This window comes from Hetaerina americana, unplaced genomic scaffold, assembly GCF_022747635.1.
Source record: "Hetaerina americana unplaced genomic scaffold, ioHetAmer1.1.p SCAF_5, whole genome shotgun sequence".
Lineage (NCBI taxonomy): Eukaryota > Metazoa > Arthropoda > Insecta > Odonata > Calopterygidae > Hetaerina > Hetaerina americana.
In genome coordinates this window covers 90,187,009-90,211,003 of record NW_027287095.1, presented here as the reverse complement: position 1 = coordinate 90,211,003, position 23,995 = coordinate 90,187,009, and the positions used below count along the sequence as shown (strand labels likewise).

The following is a 23,995-nucleotide window of genomic DNA, read 5'->3' as shown; positions in this document are numbered from 1 at the left end:
TCACGGGAAGGGCGGAGGGTACTAGGAAAGGGAGGGCGGGGCATGGGGGAGTGGTGGCAAGGGCAAGAGGGATACAGTGGGGGGGGGGGAGGTGAGGCGAGGGACGGCTCGGGCAACGGGGCTGTGCCCGCTCCCCTCCGCATCATCATCTCTTTCTATCCGCCCGGGGGCTTTTTATGCGCGCCTACTTTTCCCTCATGGACTAAGTTTTTGGCCCGCGCACCGCGTTAAATCAGAGGCCTCAGCGCTTGCGAGAGTTCGCCGGGCGCAAAGGTTTTTATAGCCTTTCCTCCTTTATCGAAAATTTATCGGTCGGAAAATATGGGCAACAATGCAGTGCTTCTTCCATGGCAAATGGCATTAAATTGCCAGAGGTTAGGGATATTACGCGCCTGCGCAAGCTGAGGGCTTATTTCGAAGATGAACCATTCTCGGTCATACGGAGCGGACGTAATTGGTCGGACGAATTTTGCTGTGATGTGAGTGCCAAGTGGTTAATTCGGTTCTCAATGTTGGAGGAGATATACGAGAAACTGGGTCGCAGTACACATTTGTCGGCACTTGGCTTCTTTATTTTGCTCTTCTTTCGCAGTCTTGGTTTCGGTGCGGAAGCGATGTTGTCGTACCTGAGCTGAAGAGCCGTCTCCATGCTTAAATTCCCTGACGGAAGAGGCATGAAGCTGAAAAAATAGACCAAGAGAATAAGGGAAAATGGGGGTAAGAGACATTTATTATCATGGAATGTCATTTTCATTGGGAGTTACTTTTGAATGTTTACGCGTGAAAATTCATAAAAAAAGGTTTTAAGGAAGAGGATCTACGTTCAATTTATCAAACTAAACGTAAACTAGCAAACAAAGGTGATTAAATGAAGGTGTTTAGGCGTGTAAATAAAAAAAAATGAAAATCCATTTTCTATCCCTCCAGACAGAATTCCACGATGATTGATATTCATTATTCTTAGATTTTAGTGAAAATCATAGGTATATGTATAACAGACATAGATTTATGCAAGTAAATGGTCACAAAGAAACATTAAAAAGGGCTAAGTTTTGCGTCGTAAATATAGTTAATGATTAAAAGCCAGAGGAACTTAATAGTTAATAGAAAATTAGCAACACTGTATAGGATTATGCTTGGATATCGGAGGCATTTCCTTCTGAAGGAAACTGCTGTTAATCGTTCGGCGGTTAAAAGGACACAGTTATTGACTGCAGACCACAGGGGAAAGTGGAGGCAGTGGGACACCAGAAAACCATTGAGTTACACCATTCAGTTGTCATCGTTTGAAATACTGAAATTTGCAATATATTAATTAAGTATAATTATCAATACAAAAGAAGATTGACATGTGAATATCTTAAAGTATTTTAGGTTGGAGGACAGAGAACATATAGAGTTGAGGTAGTAAACATTGATCAACTGTCTCAGGGACCATAGAGAATGCTAAGCCCGTTGGATGGGGCGTTCAACTGTGAGTTAATGGAGTTAATGAATAAAATAATTAAAAGACTACTAAGAGGACGATAGACAATTGACTACTTCTTTGAATTAAGCCCTGGTCATGATCACAAATACAACTATAATAGGAAGTTAGACAGTTAATTTACATCTACATAATACCCCGCAAGCCGCCGCGGGGGCGTGTGGCGCGGGGTGTTAAGTCACCATCCCTAAAAAAGAATAAAAACCACATGAAAAACCAAATCATGTCACCTCTGTACAAATACTAGTTTGATCATGCACTCGATAAATTTTAATCACTCGAAATAAAGTACTTTCATGCAAATTTGTTCAATAATAAGATAAGTATATTAAAATCATGCTGTAGAACTGTTAAAAAGATGGGTCTAAAATAAAAAGGATAACATATAGGATATCGACAATATATATATATATATATATATATATATATATATATATATATATATATACACACACACACTATCAATTCTAATTATCTCCTACTCGATTGCTGTCGTATCTATTTTGCTGTCTAATACAATGATGAAAGTATGAAATTTCAAACTTATCCGTTCTACAATAAATTTCTCTGATTTTACGTTGGTTATCTGATCTACCATTGTATGTCGGGGTCTGTAATATGTCTCAATCATCCTCTCGTTGGAGTGAATGGTGCGGGAGCTACGATCAAAGATCGACGGCCGGGTGGCTTTACTGAGGGGGGATTGAGCTCGGGGTGAGAACTCAAAAGCACGTTACATAAATAGGGCTGCACGGGTTCCCCCGAACGTTACACGTGGCCGGGCGATTACGGACCTACTACATTTCTACTATCCAAATTTGGCCAAAAAAGTTACCACGTATCATCACCATGTTAACAATACCTATCAATATATCAATAACTAAAAGTTATTTACTGAATGAATATGTTACTAGGATATTCCTTTAGTGTTGCACGATTTCAAGAATTTGGAATATTGAAAATAAATTTTATTTCAACGCTAAATCATGTAATTTCCATATAATAAGTTTTGATGTTCACTCACTGCCCAGAAATAAATTATTTTCTGACTCCAGTCAGTAAACATAAAAATATTGCATTAGTTCGTGGAAAAAAGATTCCATTCAGAATAGAGAAAACTGCCCCTCATATCCAACACGCCTTATCTTCAGAATAATACAGATATGAAGGAAATTTCATAAACTCACGTACATTGCTACATTGCTCCCTTGGCCCTTGAAACATCAACGGATGCGTACCTCGTACAGAGCGAATGAAATTTGCAATTTCACGACGTCACATCCCATTTCACGTACGTCTTATTGCTTGAAGACAAATACTACACTCTCTCCGCCCGTCTCGTCTCAACCTCCATGTTTTATATCACAGAGTGAAAGCGACGTTTGTGCACTTATTTTCGGAGCCATTAGAATGAGATGACCTGGGCCGCCTCCCGTTCCACGGTGAGCCTCCAACCCCCCCCCCCCCTCCACACAATCGTCGCACCCCCATTCCAACCCGTCCCCCTCCGCGCGGATCCGTAGGCCGTGACACGTCGCCCCTTTGCCGGTCGTAAACAGCTCTCTCCTCCTCCGATTCTCACCCCCCCCTCCCCCAAGAGAGACACCCATTCATGCCCGACCCCAACCCAATCTGGAGGCTTTTTAGCTGGGAATGGGGGAGGGAGGGATGAGAAAGGAGAGAGACACACGCTTCTCCCACTCCTCCTCCTGATGAGACGCGACAAATTCGGAAAAGGGCCCTACCCCATCCCCCACCCCACCGTCCTGTGACTGGGTGGGGGTGCAAGGCGGGTGTGGGGACCGAGGGTGCGCGGGGACAAGAAGGAGACCCGGGGGGGTGGGGGGTAAGGGGGGAAGAAAGAGAAAGGTTCGATGATTCAATTAAGCCCCCGAGGGGTGCGCGAGGTAGGGTGCAGCGGCGGCGGGAGGAGAGTGTGTGCGTGGGCGATTTCCACGGTGGCGAGGCGTGGAAGGCCGAAGGGAGGGGGGGGGGCTTGGGGGTTGGAGACACCCCCGTGGATGAGGCATCCCTAGGACAAGGACGGATGTCCCTGTCCGGGACGGCCAGGGAGAGGATGCAGATAATACGTGTCCACGCAAACGCTAATCGGAAGGGATGCTCTTTGGCAAGTAATTTTGGGGAAGACGGGCACAAGAATACGGATCCATCATAATTACCTCGACTGATGTGAAAGTAGGATGACATCAGTCGAGACATGAAGGAATCATTCTCGTACAAAACCTTTTTTTAGTCGAGTGTGATGACGTTTGGATGCGAGAGTTGTAGCATCGGAAAGCATGTGAGGAATAAAACCAGAGGATGCCGAAATGTGGACGTGGGAGAAAACTGACAATAACAAGCTGGAAACAGGAAAAAGGAACTCAATGGTACTGAAAGAAGTTCACCAAAGGAGCTGATACTTTAAGACTAAAGGAAAAAGTGAAATGAATGTATAAAACACTTGATCAGAGGGATTAAGATTTCATGAAGAGCACCTTCGATGGCAAAGTGTCGATGGAAAGACCACGAGGACGCTGCAAAATATACCATTTGAGAAAAGTCTTGGAAAAATGAATTTTCATTTCATTGAAGAAATCATAAGGACTTGGCTGAAGTAAGGCGCTATCATCTGCGGATGATGATGAATTTCTAATCTGAGATTAATTTAAATGAAGATAAAACTCAGTTCAACTTTGTTAATGAAAGTAGAAAATAAGGGATAAGCAATGTACAAAGAAAGAGCTGTGTATTGGAGGTAGGATATGATAGAGGGTACAACAGAGAAAAGAGAGGAAGGAGAACTCTGAAGAATGGAGAATGAGATAGAAGCATGTATGGAGGGAGAGCTGGGTTAATTGGATAAGGGAAGTGGAGAGGGGATATGGGTAACTGAAGTGGCGATACCCAGGACATGCACAAGTGGATTATTTCGATTGTGATGCAAACTAAAATATTACAGTTGAATTGATACAAAATCAAACCAAATGATGAAAGAATAATCGCCCTCCACATTAGCGAACTTTTTAGCGAACAAATTAGTGAAGTAAGGCGCTATCATCCGCAGATGATAGCGCCTTACTTCAGCCAAGTCCTTCTTTCATAAGCTGTCCTTATGATTTCTTCAATGAAATGAAAATTCATTTTTCCAAGACTTTTCTCAAATGGTATACAGTATTTTGCAGCGTCCTCGTGGTCTTTCCATCGACACTTTGCCATCGAAGGTGCTCTTCATGAAATCTTAATCCCTCTGATCAAGTGTTTTATACATTCATTTCACTTTTTCCTTTAGTCTTAAAGTTCGCCCATCACATTACCGAATGTTGTTAATGACCAGTTATATGCTGCTACTGTGCGCTGGGAGTGGAATGACTACGAGTTAACCCCACAAGATACGCACCTTCTGGGATATTATTAAAGGAGCGCTGCATTAGACACTCGTGACCGAACAGTAATAGATAGAGACAAGCGAAATACTTTCCAAGAACCCTTGATGCAAAATAATGTGCCCTTGGTGCCCCTTTTACGACGAAAGTCCAGTTTTATTGTTAATTTTCGCGTTACAATGCAAAACTTTGAGTTGGTAAAAATCATTCACCTTGACCGGGATTCAGAGAGTAAGTAAGCGCTATTCCGGATCTCGATAGCTTACATGTGACTATCTAACTGGCTAAAACGCTCGTCCGGAAATCGAGAAATCCGTGTTCGAATTCCCGGTCGAGGTGAATCATTTTTACACCCTGAAATTGTTGCATTTCAATGTAGTAAATGATCTTAATTGATTTCTACAACCATGCGTGTGTATCAAACAAAACATATAGAAGCACTGTGATTTTATTATGAGCCTACCAAGTCCTGGGTGTTAGGTCTCATGAGCTAGAAAAATTAAAAAAAAATGATCTTTATATGGCGTTAATGTTTGAACGCCTATGGCGTGCTCTATTCATACACTCACGGAATACGTTGGAGGTACGATTCGTGGGTACTCTAAAGCAACCAAAAGCAAGTACACTTTAGATAGACCCTTCGAATAGACTTGGCAAAACAACACGAACAGACACTGGATGATTCTCTCTGGCCACAGTGGTCCAAACCCAGAGCGTGTAATTCGCAGAACGGACGCTTTAAATGAAATCAGGAGCCAGAATTAGCTTGCAAAATTTATGCGCGAAACAATTGAAACTCCCGTTTGGGTATTTGTTCTCTCTCTCGGCGTTTACTCTCACTAATCATTCGCATCGCCATCGCCGAAGGGCAAAAAAACTCCTCTTCGGCTTCCGTAAGAAACTAACCATCAACGAAATTACGAACCTAAGCGGACCATACCGCCGCCCCCGAATCGGGCCCGGGGCTCCGTGGCGACGACGCCGGGACTCGAGGCCGCGCCGTCCGCCAGCTTCACACGACATTTGGGAAAACAAGTTTTTTGCTCAATGTCCGCTGCGTCCACAAACGAAACCCCCCCTCCCCACCCCCCGCACTCTCCCCTTCGGGGTTGGATCACCGCCCCCTGTGTGAGTCTTAAAAAAGAATCCTACTGCCGTACCACACCACAATATAACTCTTCATAAGCGAGAGAGATCGAATGTAGTAAGAGAACCGGGAGAGAGAGATGGCAAGTGGAGGAATGAAGCACCTATTCCGCATCGCTTTTTGCGCGAATAGGAATGAATGCACCACTCATTGCCGCGTTTCGCGTCCACTGGGATCAGGACGAGGGAGGGAGGAAGGGAGGGAATGCGATAGAAGGGGAGAGAAACCATTTCCGAACTCGTTTTTGCCCCGTCCTCCGGGGAAGGAGTGAAGACTTCTGCTTGCGTTACCGCGGCAATAACTCTCGGGACTATTTCCCCCTCCTCAGCGCCATGGCCGCAGCCTCTCCTCTCCACCGCTCACGTCCCATATAAAACCATCGGCGGTGATGTCGAATTGAAAGCGGCAGGCCTTCCTTTTGGACATCCTCGGGGAAACCAGAGGCCATTCATCAGGGGATGAAAGGGAGTAGGAGGGTCCCCCCCCCGCGGGTGGGGGGCAAGGGGACCCAGAGAGTGGCGCGACTCGAGCGGGGAGGGCAAAATGACCATTTCCTACATTCGTTCGTTCCTTCCTCGGCGCTTTTTTCTTGCGCGGGCGGTCGGCAGTCGGAGGAACAGAAGGGGGGGAGGGAGCGGCCCCGACGCTCTCGGAAGAATCACTACGAGCCGAGAGCGCTCCGGACATAATCTGATATTTGGATCTCTATGGCGTGAAATATCTCGCGCCCCAGAGTGCGTGGCGAGTGAAGAGCAGGCAGGGGTGCGGGGTGGGATGGATGGATGGATGGATGGTATAGGAGGGGCGGGGCAGGGCGCCGATGAAAGTTCCGAGCGCCGGGCCCACTACTTTCTCGTGTTGACGCGACCGTTTTTGCCCCGCTACACCCATCCAACCTCGCTCATTTGGTTTTCAACGACAACCATTATCGCAGCCAAGTGCGTTTTAAATTAATTAAGATATTTCAAGGAAAAACTTAAGAAAAAAACTGTGAAAGTGTTTTCGAACGGAATTCCTCTCTCAATATTAAAGTAGTGATTATATTTTTTTAGGGATTGTGACCACTGATGTCACGCTTCATTTTCACTTCTCATTTGAGGAGGAGGAGGATACTATATCTCCCTCTTGCGGAGAGTCCCTTTTCGTAAGCATCTCGCTACCCCCTCTCGGGTTTTTCCGCAGGTGAATCAAAAATACATCACTTGCAGAATCACGAGTGCTGAAAATGAACGCGTGACTCGGAATACATGTACGTGGAGGGAAATATGAAGATGTTTCCAGCCTAATTTCACTCTGAACGCCAGATCAGGATACAAAAACAGGGTGTCGCTGAGGCTTACACCTTCAAATAAAAAAATTACAGCTTTGGAATGGCAGAGGTTCTATGGATTCTAAGTTCCAATTTGTGGGAAAGATTACAGAGTATGACAATGTGAAATATTTTTTTCCTTAAGCAATTCTCCCTACCTCATATCCCCGGTCCGACGGCACTCAAATACATAGAAATATACGCTCAACTTCACACATATCTAAGGTGGTAATTAGGATCATCAATAAAAGGATGGGTATGAAGGTGGATGATCCGTTCTGGTTCAGGCAGGGGAGAGTCATGTTTGATGCCATAGTAGTAATTAGATATCCAATAGAAAGGAGCATGCGTGGGATATATATATCGTGATGAGAGACACCTAAGGAACACTTAGATAACAATCCGGCTATACTTTTTCGTTTACCACAATTCGAGAAGACGTTCGACAGACTAAATTGGGCAGAATTTTTGAATGAAATGCAGAAGATAGGTGGGTGAGATTGGTGGATTAGGTGACTTATATTCGTAACCTGTTCATGTCCCAGAATCATATGGGGGGCGGGCATCTATCTCAGCCACATGCAAGCGGAACGCGCGCAAGGAAATCTTCAATGCAAAATACTGCAGGTAGCTCACCAAAATGACTCCATTACCTAACACGAATTTCTTGATTACCAAAACAATTTAACATTTTCCATTTATTACAACTTTGATACTTTTTACTGTAGAGTAAGCTGGAAAGAATAATAAAAATTTAATATGCAATAATATAATATTATTTTCACATTAGAAATAAAGTCTGAGAGGGCAAAATTAAATTTTAACGCAATGTTATCCATTACATGCCAAATTTAACTCATGAAATGTTGACAAAAATAGAGAATAAATGAGCGGAACACTTTTACATTATAATGGGAAATAAATATATTTAATGACCAAATAATTCCTGTAACACAGGAATCATGGAATGGAGTTGAAAAGAAAAAAATTTCAGGTCCCACCGAGATTTGAACTCGGATCGCTGGATTCAGAGTCCAGAGTGCTAACCATTACACCATGGGACCATACAATTAACGCATGGTACTCAAGTTTATTTCATCTAATATCCTAATTGTACTAGGGCTCAATAACTACTAATCTCTTCACAAATCATGAATCCAAGGTTGTGGCGATACTTATTTGTAAGGACATTTTTCCATCCAAGCCATGAATGTGATCTGCTCCTCTCTGAATCAGTGCGCGCATGCGCTGTCATAATCAATACATACGACCTACATACTACACGTAGCGGAGCGTTGCCCTGGGATATGATTTCTCTTGCCGCTCAGATACTGTGCGTTACACCCACGAATGGCGCTGGGGTTACTGGACCTCTCCAGAACGATGAAATTAGTCAAGATAAGCGTCCTGCGCGCTACCTTAAGGTACATTGTTAATTATGGTTTAGGGTGCGACGACAGCTAAGGCTATTTTGCAGCATTGTCATACCGTTTAAAAGCTGGAAAACCTTTTTATTTAAATCATCAAATTATATCCAGGGATGAATAAAATTCTCGGTTATTAACTTATTGCACAGGTAGAAAAAGAACTTTTCTTAGTTTATTGTGAGCACTAATATATGTATATGTATATATATATATATATATATATATATATATATATATATATATATATATATATATATATATATATATATACATATTTATGTGAATTTAGCTCCTCCTTCATGAAAAGAAACCGTAGAACTCAGTTAACAGTAGTACTCAGTTAACTGAGTACTACTGTTTCTTCTGATGAAGACGGAGCTAAATTCCATCTAAATTATTAAGAAATAACGTGTGAGTGTTCTTTTTATGAGTTCTTATATTGTTTGTTGCTGTCCAAGTTTTTTATTCAACACTTCCGTGTTACTTCGACGAAATCATAAATATAAATAAATATATATATATATATATATATATATATATATACACATATATATATATATATATATATATATATATATATATATATATATATATATATATATATATATATATATATATTTATATATATATATAACCCATCAAAATTTATTAATATGATCATTATGATTTGCCTTATTCTACCAGTAAAATATGATTTTCATATGAATTAACATAATTTAGTTTTAAGGAAACAATGCGATATAGATGTCTTATCACCTTGTACAGAATAAATAAATTTTAAAATATAATTCTTTAAAAATATTTTAGCTATTCTTGCTCTCTCCGATTTGAGGTATTCTTACTTTAATCGAAGACTACTTCTTCGATTAAGTGTCTTCACTGCTCTACGAAGGAAATAAAAGTTGGGAAATGAAAAATGAGTTAGCACTTAAAGAAATGTCTGTAGTTAAAAATCCACGAAAAACAGTATTATTTAAAATTCTGAAGTTAGACCAGAAAACGAAAACTTCAAATGGTTCTTTCAAGCAAGTGCAAATCACAAGAATCACAGCCATGGGCAAAAGAATGGCATAGGATCTAATGCCAAAAAAATAAATAAACCTTTCATTTGTCTAAATATTTCAAAACATATGTTACTGATTCAGTAAAACCGCAAAGAAAAATAATTATCATTTGAGGAATGCCAAGATCAAAACATGAACACCGGGAACAACAAGTGTTCATTTTCATAGAGAATTTCCTTTGAGGGTAGTTTCCAATGGTTGTAAATAACCCTGGATGTTTTAAAACTTCATCATACTCATCTTCTAAAGACGAAGCCTTGTCATTGCAGCCCCAGGTCCATCTCCATTGCCGTTATTTTCAGTTCATTGTTTTCTGTTACTCCCTTGGTACGTTTTATGTCATCCAGAAACCTCTTCCTTTTTTCCTAGTACTTTTCAGCTCCATTATATTTTCTTGCGGGATTGTTATGCCACAGAATATGTCCAACAAATTTAATGTTCCTTTTCTCCATCTCTTTCATTAAATCCTATTCCTCTTTAATTTATCTCAATACTTCTTTTGTCGCATAAACATCTCGTTCTTGTTACTATTCTTCTCCAAGTCTACATTCCCATAGCGGACTTCTCCGTCTTTCCCAATGTCCAAGTCTCACATCCGTATAACAATGTCCTCCAAATAAATATTTTCCAATTCACAATTTCTCGTGTTTGTTTCCTAAAATATTCAATTTGGCTTCTTCGCCAAGGGTATCCTTCTTTTTGCTGCAGAGGTGCATCTGCTAACTCTTGTAATTACGACCGGGTAGCAAAACTCTTCCCCTTGCCTTATCCTTGATTACCCTATCATTAAATTCATAAGGGGTTCTATCCTGTTCCTAGAAAATATCATAACTTTTTTCACATTTATTTTCAGTTTCTATTTTTTCAAAGTATTGGCCAGGATTTTGTGCATCTACGTATTCATGTCTTTAACTGAATCTGCAAGGGTCATAATATCATCTGCAAAATCAATGCACTGTATCTTTCTTCCCTTTATCTAAATTCCATTGGTATCCTCTTCAGTGTCCATATAGCACCTTCGAAAATTTAAAATAATAAAAAAATTTGAAATTTGAGAGTAATCAAGAGATTTTTTCTCAAATGAGAGATGTGGTAGGCTATGTAACATGATGACAGGAAATGCGAGAATATCGCCAAGTCGGACTGAGGCTCGACATTAAAAGGGAGGGTTAGATCATTGGACTAGGCAGGTCTTAAAATGAGCTGCGGTAGGGTGGAGAGAAATCGACACTACCACAGTAGCCTTACCGTAACTAAAGGAGTTACAAAGTATTACCCTAAGTAATCTCAATGATAAGGTCTGACAAGTCGGACATCTCCGGGATCCAAATCCGGACCTTCAGCTCGGGCATTAGAAGACCTATTGCACTGATTTAATAACTACCCCCATTACTCCCAAGGACAGACTTTTGGACAACAGCACCTACATGCCCTACTATAAATCACATTCTGTGCAATACAGTGATTATTTATACCTACTGGAGTTAGTGTAACTAAACACTGAATGAGAAAGATTAATGAACACTGCAGCTTCATTCTATCACTTAAAATGTTTTCTTCAGAGACAAAGTGGATAATTTATGCAAGAATAAAAAGAGGAAAATCTATAGTGAAACTATAGTTGTTTTATTGATTTAAATTATAATTGAAGATATTTAAAATCATTCTTTCTCACCTCTGAATCCCTAAAGGATCGGAACTTCGTTGTTTTCAAGGCTAAATAACAGCCTACAAAATAAGCATACAATGATTAGCAACGACGGGTTGATTGACTGGTGATAAAACAAAAAAGTAAACGAGTTTAAATAAAGATCGAAAGTCTTGATGTCTCCAAGATACAGATTTCGAATAAAGCTCGAAATCTATATCTTGGAGACATCAATCCAAATATGTCTTATTCGGAGCATTAAGATTCTTTTCTTTGTCTCACATTCTTCAGCATCCCCGACTGTGTCCACAATAAACCATCATTAAATCTTGCTTGGACTAACAATATACTCTAGTCAGAATGGAATAAAATTTAATAAATGGATTTTCGAAACAAAGGTCCCATGGTGTAACGGTTAGCACTCTGGACTCTGAATCCAGCGATCCGAGTTCAAATCTCGGTGGGACCTAGTTTTACTCGAGATTCCATTATTTCAAAATTTTTTTTATTATTATCACATGGCTGCATTTTCCTGGTCGCCTGCTCAAATTCAAAGTACTTCATCGTAACCAGAGGAGTTGGTACGTTACTTACCAACGTTACGTTATTTTATTTGCCTTTGAACATCCTACTTATATGTATCCATCCTACAAATATGAATGAGTACTTTAAAAATATAAAAATAAGATTTTATGAGCTATATGAATAAAGGAGAGAATATTGAGGAAACCTTGGAAATGTTTTTGTTTTATAATAATGTTGCCACTTTAAAATGCTGTTTGTAAACTAATTTGAGCGAGTTACCTAATTAATGGCGCCGTTTTATACCTAAGGAATGGGATATATACTGGATATATATCGCAACTTCCTGGTGGGGGTAGGCACTTATTCACTGGCATTTGCCTTTCTTTCTTCCACTGTTAAATCACTAATACCATTAAGAGGAGATTCCCGCTTAAATGAAAATTGAGAATTAAGTTAAGTAACTGTTTAAGTCTAGAATTTGTGAAATAATATCGGGAAAATGAGTGAATTTCATTGTTGAAGGAAAACCTAAGACTAATTTTTAACATCCCTAGCAAGGAAATATCTCAGGACTTGGGGGTTATAGGATTATGAGTTTGATTTCACACGCGGGAAAGGTATTGCCCAGGATCATCAACAGAAAAATGGAGAAGAGAGCGATCAGTTTGGGTAGCAGAAGATCAGTTTGGGTATTCCTGATGCCAAAGCAATAATGACGTCATTAGTCGGAAGGAACATGAGGCACAGCCAGAATGCATTCGTATTCTTTGTGGATTTTGAGTAGAATGACTTGGCACAATTAAAGAGCATTTTGTGGTGACCAGGAGCGAGAGGCGATTTATGCGGAGTCTGTTTAAGGGGTAAATGAAAGAAGGGACCTTATAGTCTCAATTTCGCCCAAATAAAGGCGTTAACCCATCTATCTATATCTCTCAGATTACATTAGTGCGGAGAGGGAATGAGGGAGAGTCGAAACGGGGATTAGGACGGAGATGTCCATTATCACTTCTACTTTTCAATATACGTACATGCGGAGGAAATGACGACACGTTAAGACGGGCATGGGAAGGGGAGTGGTGGGCTGGAGTGAAAGTAATTGGATTCTTCATTTCAAGAAGATTTGCGGATTGTTGAGCATTAGTTAACCAGCCATTTGGGCGGAGTATTACAATCTTTACCTAGCGCATTGCAAAACTAGTACGATGGATTTGGGATGAAAATTAATCATCAGACAAGGAAGGTAAAGAGATTCTTATGAAAAAGGAATGTTAAGAAGCTCATCAAAGTCGACGGACATGAAATAGAACAGGTGGACACTTCTCATATTAGGGACATGTTTTGGAGGATGGTGGGCAGAGAAGATAGTCAATGACAAATTGTTCCAAGCGAAGACGCATTTAGAAAAAGGTGGGATTTGATGAAACGTAGTTTAAGGGGGTGGAATCAAAATTTCATGCGTTTGTCATTTCCATAAAAGTTTCGGTGTTTGTGGCACTATAAAAAATGACAATGATAGAACCGGGTTTACCGAAGTTAATTTCATCGTATAACACTCAAAATCCGCGATTTTATGCATGGTCTGAGGGCAGAGGGGGTCAAAACCATAAGAATTACGAATAGAAAGTGTAGAAATACATGTGTAATTTATGTGAATCTGATATCAAGTGAGCAATCATATAATGTGTACAATGGCATTAACGTTACACCACGCGCTTGCCTTTTCTTAAACGATATTATTTAGATGTGCGAGAAAACAGCCAAATCCGCTTGATTTTAAATCTATGCGCCTCAAAACTAGCAAATAATAGGTTTGAGAGCACGTTTTAAAAAATAAATAAGAGCCTCAGGGCTCTTAAAAGCTGTATACTAGGCCTGTCCAGAAAGTAACCTACATTATGCTATAAAAATTACACTGGACTAGATACAGAAAATTTATTATTTTCATCTCAAAACTACATATCTCAACTATTTTTATACATATTCACCAAACGCATTGAACATTTGTCATACCTCGAAACTAGTTTTCAAATTCCTTCTGCATAAAATTCTGTGGCGTACTGACCAACTGCCAATGGGTCAATACAGCGGCCATTTGGCTAACTCCACTGATTCTCACGCTATACGAAAACGTAAGTTACCTTCTGGACACCTCCCATATATGTTTATAAACTACTCATGCATGTGTGTTATATTACTTAATATAGCTCGCCATTAACACAAGAATTTAAGTGACACGTAAACTAGCGTAGTCACGATCCAATCACCTTAAGTAAGGATGTAAAGCAAAGCAGGCACTAGTGAAAACTCAATGGAGGCAGGAGATACCGAGAGGGGCAATGGGATGCTGAGGAAGACTGTGAAATAGTGGATGCCCGGAAGACAAGGAAGAGGGAGGGGAAGAGTATTAGTTTAGTGTTGAGGTGGAATTAATTGAGGCAGAAAGTATGTAGGACTAAATAACGAGTTAATGCAAAATACATTATGAGGTTTAAGGATAGATCTGTGCCACATGAGTTATGGCTGGGGAGTTTTGTAGGCTGCGGTGTGACGATCATTCAATAATAACCTAGCCTTACTCGGTAAAATATTGCTAATAATAATCACATACTGATGACGCGCTGTAAATTAGAAACGGCCTGAACTCCACGACTGACAATGCAGTTTGGATGACGGTGAAAAACTACTTGGAACATCGAGCAGACATAGTCGAGTATTCGTTTCCCATCTCCGATGTTTTTCGAGCATAGAATAAATAGATCACACTAACTGATTGACATAATTGACGTAATTTGAAACGTTTTCGGAATGGAATAGAAATAAACGAATTACCTCAGGGAAACCTTTTAATTTTTCAATATCGTCTCCCGGCACACTAATGCACTTGGTCCAGCGATGTTCCAATGTCTTGATCCCATCTCGAAAATTATATTCCTTCAGTTCTGAAATATACCCGTCTATTTCGGCTGTTAGTTTATTGTTTGATGAAAATCTCCGAGAACCTCGGACATATTTGAGTTTGGGGAAAAATGGAAATTTGATGGAACCAAATCAAAAGAATAAGGCGTGTGTGGCAACAATTCGTATCTTAGAGCACGTATTTTTGCCATCGCAACGACACGTGTGTGGGCAGGCATTGTCTTGATGAAAGATGACTTTTTTCCTTGTCAAACCTGTCATTCTTTCGTGTATCTTTCCGCATCCCAGAAAACGGAAGCCACCACCTCTCTGGCAGACCGCATTGCCTTTGCCTTCTTTGGTGGTGGTGAATCAACATATTTTCACTGCTTTGACTGCTCTTTTGTCTCTGGAGTACAGTAGTGGACCCAAATTTCATCGGTGGTCACTAATCGCCGCAAAAAATCTTGTTGGTTACTCTTAAAATGGGTCAAAAATTGTTCGGAAATTTCCATTCCGATGCGTTTGTGATTCTGCATCGTTACGTGTATACTCATAAAGGATTGCCCATTACTACGCGGGAAACTCGTGGCGCTACCTCTGACATCTGGTGGTGATTCCGATAACCTTTTAAACTTCCCTCGTTTATTTTACTTTTGGGGACTTATTCCTTTCTCTCCTCTAACCGTGGCTAATTTCTCAACAGACGCTCGTGCGGAGTAGTGCATATATTTGATGAAATTTGAACTGAATAATTTCTCAAATTTCGAAAAAAAAATTCCGAAATTTAAATTTCGAAAAAGAAATTCCGAAATTTAAATTTCAAAAGAAAAATTACTCAGCGTTAGCCTGAATTTTATGACTCGTCAAAATATTCCGGATCGAAATTCCGCAATAATTTTTCTACGCTTTTTTGCTAAATTAAAAAGGAGTATAGATTAAATTTTATCGAATAACTTTTTCGTTATGCTTAACTTCACTTTATCCAAAGCCCCGTAACCTTTCATCCCCCCCCCCCCCAAGCCTCATGAAGAAATCCCAATGAAATAATCAGACAACCGGATTTATTACCCGACGGCGGTCCCATGGTGTAACGGTTAGCACTCTGGACTCTGAATCCAGCGATCCGAGTTCAAATCTCGGTGGGACCTAGTTTTACTCGAGAATCCATGATTTCAAAAAAATTTAATGATATTCTCCTGGCTGCATTTTCCTTATAGCATACTCAAAGTTAAGCACTTAATCGTAACCAGAGGAGTTGGTATTTGTCGTTTTTTTGAGTGTCTAGTATGTTAATGCGTTGGATACTTGGAGACATCTTTCGGAGTTTTTGTTTCATTGCGGGAGGCATGTCCTACACTCGTGATTACAAGATTAGTGATTATATTTTATTATGAAAGAATTTTCGGGTCGGGTTATTCGGGTGGCTAAAGGCTTGCCCAAAGCTAGCTTCGTAAAACGTTGTTGTGATAAACTTAGTGGCAGTAAAAATATTAGAGTAGCCTGGCTGGGAATCACTCAAGGAGTCAGGTTGAATTACAGATTATATCTCTTTTATATGAATTGGATGGATGTGTCTTTAGAAGTGAGGGTGAAAAAATATTTTAACCCCCATCGTACTGTGGTAGGCGAGATCATACCAATGGAATTAGAGATATTAAATGTAGAACAACTAGGTTTAAGTTGTCATTTTTTCTACGAAAGATAAGGGATCAGAATAAAATTTTCCGACCGCCGTTTCATATTCTGCTAAAAATTGGTCTCGTCTGTATTCACCCCCTGCCACACACCATAGTGGTGGCTTGCAGGGTACTAAAATAATAAATGATATATTATTTCTTTTTGTATTTTCCCTGGCTTGAATATTACCAATCCTCCTACACCCAATTCTTCGTCATTTTACTCCAGTTCTCCGTCGCCAACTGTCAGTGAGAATCCATCCTGGTCCATCCGGGTTAGGGGGGGGGGGTGAGCGTCCATCCCCCAGGGAACTCGGGTTGAGATGGATCGGGAGAAGGGATATGAGTCCAGGGAAGGGGGGGGAGAGGGGGAGGTAAAGGGGGAGGGAGAGGGGGAGGGAGAGGGGAGAGGGAGAGATTGAGGAGTTAAGTCCGCTGCAATCCGATTTATTTATATATACGATCTCATTCTATTTTCTCTTTTCGGCACCTGCCCTCGGCGTCTCCTCCTTATGCATGACCGCCACCCGCGCACCCTCCTCCACACCCCAAAGTCCCCCGCAAACCCCGCCCGGGCCCACAGATTCCCGTGGCTGACCCCGAGCTGACCGATCCGAGGGAACGAGCAGAAGAAGAAAAAGATAGCCCGAAAAACTACTCTCAACTTTGAACACTCTTCCTCCCCCCCTCCCCCCCACTCCAAGCGGACGTCGTTCCCCTCCTTCTCGGGGCAAGGCGCGGCGCCCCCAAGCGGACACATGCGTCCCCCCCCCCATCGCACTGGGGGCTGGGTGTGACCACGCACTCTCTCCCCGCCTAACATTCACTGATCTTGAAAGGAATTCCCTCGAAGGGAGGCGGGTTGTAACTTTGGAATGCTGAGAATTGATTTCTGTAGGTTTTCGCAGAATTATATTATTTTTTCCCGGTTATGGAAATTGTGGTTTATGCTCAAATATTTTGGGACGTGGTAGCTCAGGATTAGAGCGTTGGATAGCTGACTGGAAGGTCCCGGGTTTGATTCCCAGGCAAACCTCTCTGGGCATCCTCGGCTACAGCCGATATGAGTGATTTTTCGGGTACCAGAAGTTCCTGGGAAACCATAACCGGCACATGGAAAGGAACTTCCCTTATTACCCTTGGCATAGAATGGAGTTCGCGTCCCGAATAGGGCTTAATATTGGGTGAGCTATACCATCACCTATCAAATCGGGTTGATTACTGCGTTTATGATTTTAATCTCATATTTATAAGGATTTAGTTTTAATACTATTGAATATTATATCAGTCTAAGATACAGGAACGTGGTCAGTAAGAGACCAGCCATTATATGCCGTATGCGAAATGTTATTGCATTGAATAGGTAAAGTTATCATAGGCATCAAAATATATAATTGTTAACGTAGTTTTCAAAAGGTTATTCTGAGAACAAATCGATATGGAAAAGGTGATTTCTCTACGTAAAGAGATATGCCTCTCTACTCTACACATTTTTAAACGAAAGCATAGTTTGAGTGATGGAATTTATTATTTATCAGATTAATATGGCAGGAGGATAATTATTCTGCCAAAAAGGAGGGGTAAGATAGGGTGGATTTTATGACAGGTGCGCTGAGAGAAGACAGGTGTGAAATGAGTACTAAATCTATGGAGCGTAGGGACGAGAGACCTAGTCATTGAGCCAAGGAGATGAGCATAGATCAGAGGTCTTTGAGAAGTGGCCTCAGAGGATTATTGAGAAAATGAATCGAAGAGATAGAAGGCCAAAGAATCAGTTGAATATATGGCGGGAGAGGAGACGAAATTGGTGGGTGACATTCTAAGAAGAACGAAAAAGTGGACAGAGGAAATATTGAGAGGCAGTGGGATGTGGAAGGCCACGATCTACGCAGATTGGAGATTGTTCGGGGAAGGGAAGAAAGAGAATAAATAGGAAATAGGAAGTTCGAAGAGCGGAATAAGGGATTAAAGGCAGATCATAGAGGAGTATGACATTGAGATACGTAACAGTTGCTTAGGGACCTTCCAGAACCCACAAATGCACGTAGATTATCAACGAGGAAGCAAATATGGGAAGGTACTTTTATTTGGAATGATTTTTCCAATGCACGAAGCATGTCGCAAAAAGGGCGTTTTCCTCTCCGTCTTCATTCCACGCCCTCGCCACGAAGCGCATACCATTCGCACCCTAGGGTGACCCCACCCCTCGCTCCCTTTCATCACTCTTTCAATTTCCAACCACCCTCCCCGTCCCCACGGGTCACCCACCGAAACGCCCGACCCCCGACCCCACTCTTTTTCATTTCACCCGCATATGCAATCGAAAACTCCATCCTTGTGATTCTCACCCTCGGCGGCTGAGAGCAACCTTCTCCACCCTCCCGAATCCTCCTCCTTCGGTCCACATCTCCCTCCCTCCCGTTCCTCCCCGCCCCACCCGCGACGGACAGGGGTTCCTGGAAGAGGGGTCCGAAACGTTCCTCACCACCCCGCCCCGTCATCCGGCTAAATATATATATATATATATATATATATATTATATATATATATATCGTACATATACACACACAGATACATATGTAAATATATATATATATATACATATATATTTCCATATATTATATATATATATATATATATATATATACATACATACATACATCCACACATACTTGCATAAACACTCTGTATATTTCTTCTTCCTGTGGGAGTCTCCCCGGCACATACATACGTGTGCGTCCGAGGGGGATTCCACGCCGCACATGCCAACCACTCCCACCGTCGCTTCCTCCTCGGCAGAGCGGTTCGTGGTCGGCGAGAATAATTCGAGCATCCCTCTGACCACACACACGCACGCTAGGTGCGAGGATTTGAAATAGAGACCTGCGGGGGACTCAGCGCCGGTCGGCGTGATCTACCGCAACCCCCTCCCCTCCCCCCAGAGGAATGCGCGCACGAGGAATGTGCATCGTCCGCACCAGAATCTGAAACAACTCTGTTCGCATCGACTTTCCGTAAATAGCAACTGAAGCTTGCTTGGTTATTTAGAGCTATTCCTACTTTGTCCTGCAATAATGCTTTCGGAAAGTGACCTTTGAAATGTCGTGACGATTCTTACTTACTGGATCTCCTCAACACTGCGTTTCGATTTTCGTATCTCCGTATGTGATGGATCACCGTGAATACGTGGCTACACTTTTGTTTTGTCTTGTAGACCTCCTCTTCGCCAGCTAATCATTCAATTTAAATTCCCGGCATGTGTTCCATCATATGTTCCTCGCGTAAATATCACTCTATGTTACCCAATTGACTAATGTTTATTCCACAGCGACGTCGAAGGCAGCCTTCGGAGAAAGTTTTGAAAAAATCATATCTTCTTAGCTCATCTGTTAGTTTTTGTACAGGATTTCACAATTTTTTTTCTTAGTAATTCAAGCATCCCATTATATCTGAAATTTCTTGATCAATCGCTTACTCTTCTGTCAAATCGCCCATTACACTCGACTGTAGGAAAAAAATTTAAAGTAAAAAATTAAATTTAAAATAAAATTATAAATTTATTTTTAAAATTAAATTTAAATTGTAGCTTTTCCCTAACTGCTTCAAGGACATATGATAAGAAAGGGTTTCGTAGATGGTATTTAATAAGACATGATCTGATTGACATTGATTAATGTAGTTGATATTTCTTATTCTTTCTAGGCATCATACTCTATTTCACTTAATGTGTTGAATTACCTGAGCTTTTTAAGCATTTACCTGCCAACTGTATTCATTTTTTAATTTTAGATTCCGTTTGGATATCCTAATTTGCCTTCAACTTTCCTCATTTCTAGTTTTTTCAATGGCAATAACTCATAGCCTGGATTGTTTTGCGAGCCTTAATATTCCCTCGACTTTTGCGTGCGTGTTGAGTGAAGTGAAATCACTCGAGGATTAACTATTTTCTCCTGTTTAAAATCATTGATTATCCAGTTTAAAATCTAAATAAATAAATCGGCCAACGTAAACAAACGAGCCATGTTTAGATGCAATATTTCCATCCAGTGGAAAATAACACTCATACTATTCCTCGGAGTATATATTAAAACGAGTAAGACGCGTTCCAATTTTGGAGAATTAATGAAGAATAGTAATATTTCTCTTTCAAAGGGTATCAAAAATGTTCACGTATTGAAGCTTAAAGTAGAGGAGTTCACAAAAAATCTCTCCGTTAGATGAAAATGAGGAACCTTCAACCGGCATAATCTTCATCCATGAAGCACTTTTCCACATATTTCCTATGGGTGGGAAGATCTATTCTGGACACGAATCGCGAGGCAGCCTAGAGGGTGCGCCCTAAAGGTAATGCAACTAAATTTCCCGCGCCGCTCCTATCCGTTGGAGTGGGATCAAATTACTTCGAGAAGGGGGAAGGGGGGGGGGGACGTCAGTTATTGTAAACCTCGGTGCGCCGACCGTGTCACGAAAAAAATGGAATCGACGATCGAGCAACGTTACGCGATTATTACGTTTTGTGCGTAACTGAAAAAATCACTTGAGAGGACTAACAAAATGATTCGTGAGGCTCACGGGGACTCTGCTCTGTTCTACTCACAAGTTTCGAGGTAGTTAATGGCCTTTAAGGAGGGCCGGGAAGAGGTTCATGACTGACAACGCTCTCTGGGTGGCCGTCAACTCAACCAGCAACACCGATAACAATTGTTGGAAAAATGTGTAGAGGCCCAAGGACAGTACTTTGAAGAATTTTAAGTGCTACTGCAAATATGTTCAATAAATTCCTTAAAAGAAAAACAATTGCATTACTTTCGGAACGCACTCTGTACGTGTTTCGAGCCGATGGGTGCATCACAACTGACGGCCGGGTCTTCCCTCACTCTTAAGCGGCGCCATGCACGAGGTTTTACCGGGAGGCCGAGAACGAGATCCCGGGCCGGACTGTAGGTCTCAGGCGGGGGGTGGGGCGTGGGGTGAGCTACCCTCCGATGTACCCCGGACCTCCGTCACTTCCGCCGCACTCAAATCGCCCCACCACCCACCCACCCTCTCTCGCCCTCAATCCCGAATTCAAAATCTCCCTCTTTTCATCTGTCCACACACACACACACGCAAGTCCCAACGCCTTCGCCTCCTTATATGGACTCCGGAGGGAATTGCGTCTCTTCCGACTTCTTCTTCTAAGGGGGGGGGGGCGGGCCATCTGCCACCGCTAGATCGCCCCTGAGGAAAAGTTTTCGCGCGGCGAGGGCAGGGAGGGGGAGGGATAATGCCACCGCCGCCGCCGCTGCATATGGCGCTCCACCACACACCACACGCCGCCTCCTGACGACTCAACGCTCATCTATGCATATATGTTTTTTTTTCACTCCCCCTCCTCATCCTTCGCCATCCACGCGCAATACACGGCGTGGTCAAAGTGGGGAAGATTTGCTCGCCTCTCCCAAGAGGGGAAGCGAGTTCCCCCTCCTCACCGATCCCTCCACTCCCATCCCCCTTGCTCCCTTGGGGGGCACCCGGACGGACTTCGGGGAAGACGGACCTTAGGGAGAGAGAGAGAGAGGGTGTGAGGTTGGGGATGGGGTGGGAAGGGGGAATATCCATCCGCAACTGATTCCGCCCAAGCGGTCAGGACAGAACGAGCGGAAGTGGAACTCACCCCCATTTTCAATACTTTTTGTCTCGGCCCCGGTGCCGACAGTTTAAATCGCAACCCCGAACGGCAATATGCGTGCTGGCAGAATTTTGATCATCAGCCCGACTGGGTCTGGAGAAGCCCGGAAAGACAGAGATCTATGTATTTAGTGATCATCATTTCCGAAGCATAAAAATATCGGTGAGAATATGAACGCGGGTGGACTGTTGGAGACCGCAGGTGTCTTCGGAAGATCGTCTGTGTTGAACTAATCCCATTGGAGGGAATGCTCAGAATTTGAAAACACCCACATTAGCTACTAACATGCACAATAAATCCAAATTTTCTGATAACATTTGAATAAATTTCCTATAGATTTAATAGAAATTGCGAGTAAATTCTGTGGCGATGTCAGCCGTTAAAAATTGCATGAATGTGTTAAAACCATCATAATACGAGACCTATCCAGAAAGTAACTTGAATTTTGAAATAAAATATGAACCTAGTGACAAGAAAAAGTTTCATTATATACATTATAAAGGTGCAGTCTTAAAATATATTTCTACACATTCGCGATTAAGATTGTGGCATTTACCATAAAGATGCACAAGCTTTTCAATTTCGTCTCCGAAGAAATATGCCGCTTTACATTTTAACCATTTGTTTATACCAGCATGCAACTTTGCTCTCACTGTCAAAGGGCTGTGTTGCAAGCCACGTCTTCATCGCTGGAAAGAGGTGGTAATTGCTCAGGCCAGATCTAATCGCCGTAAATCGACGATTTTTACGAATTTTTTCGTTGAATTTTCACCGTCAGTTCATCCGTCACAAAGGTAGGCCGACCACTGCGGTGTCCTCATCGTGAACATTGGTGCTGTGGCCATGTTTAATCTGAGAATGCACCACTGCCTCAATCCGCTTTCAGCCATTATTCCATCTCCATACACTTAACAAAGTTGCTTATGAATTTTAATTGGCTTATAATTTTTTGCCTGCAAAAACCTAATCACAAATGAACATCAACTAATGAACAGTCATAATGAATAATACAATTGAAACTCTTCAGTCAATCAGTTTATCTGTCACAAGGCTAGGCCGACCACTGCGGTGTCCTTGTCGTGAAAATTGGTGTTGTTGCCATTTTTAAACTGAGAATGCACCACTGCCCCACTCCGACTTCACTCCGTCTTCACTCATTATTTCGTCTCCGTGTATACTTCACAACGCTGCCTATGAATTTTAATCTGCTTGTGGTTTTGTGCAAGTATAGACCCAATCACAGACGCTACTTCACTACTCGCGGGATTTTCTATTGCAGCGCACATTTTAACAGTTCGCAATGTGAGCAGAGCATAGAAGAACCACAGTTTGCTAAACACTACCACAGGAGAATGCGTGCACTGAGTGTAGGGCCGTTTAGACACCAAGGTGGTGGTGGCTCTAACCCTTACCCACCACCACTCAAGGACAAAACGTAAGTTTCGGCCTAGAGTGTGATAGCTTATTGTCTGGGCAGCCCTCTTATACCAATTTTGGAGAACAAATTCCCACACGGACGGCGTAAACAACTTTTCATCACTGTCGTTAATTAGAAAAACACCAGGATACGAATAACACGTCCAAGAAATTAAAAGAATCAATCTATAGAAAGAAGCAAGTACCCACTCTTCATTGCGTAACATCTGCCGTTAATACTTATAAAATTTGTTGTTTCAGACGTAAATTTATGGAATTTGCTTAACATATTGAAATGAAATAATTGACTTTGTAATTCCACACTCTTTATTTAAAAAACAC

The 23,995-nt window shown here is 41.7% G+C and overlaps 3 non-coding genes across 3 annotated transcripts; 2 read left to right on the top strand and 1 right to left on the bottom strand.

Annotated features, from left to right (window-relative positions):
- Window positions 1-8,320: 8,320 nt before the first annotated feature.
- On the bottom strand, window positions 8,321-8,392 carry TRNAQ-CUG (transfer RNA glutamine (anticodon CUG)). The gene has a single exon. It is a non-coding gene; the product is annotated as a tRNA-Gln (tRNA).
- Window positions 8,393-11,864: 3,472 nt separating this feature from the next.
- Window positions 11,865-11,936, top strand: TRNAQ-CUG (transfer RNA glutamine (anticodon CUG)). The gene has a single exon. It is a non-coding gene; the product is annotated as a tRNA-Gln (tRNA).
- Window positions 11,937-15,966: 4,030 nt separating this feature from the next.
- Window positions 15,967-16,038, top strand: TRNAQ-CUG (transfer RNA glutamine (anticodon CUG)). Its single transcript has one exon. It is a non-coding gene; the product is annotated as a tRNA-Gln (tRNA).
- The last annotated feature ends 7,957 nt before the right edge of the window (window positions 16,039-23,995 follow it).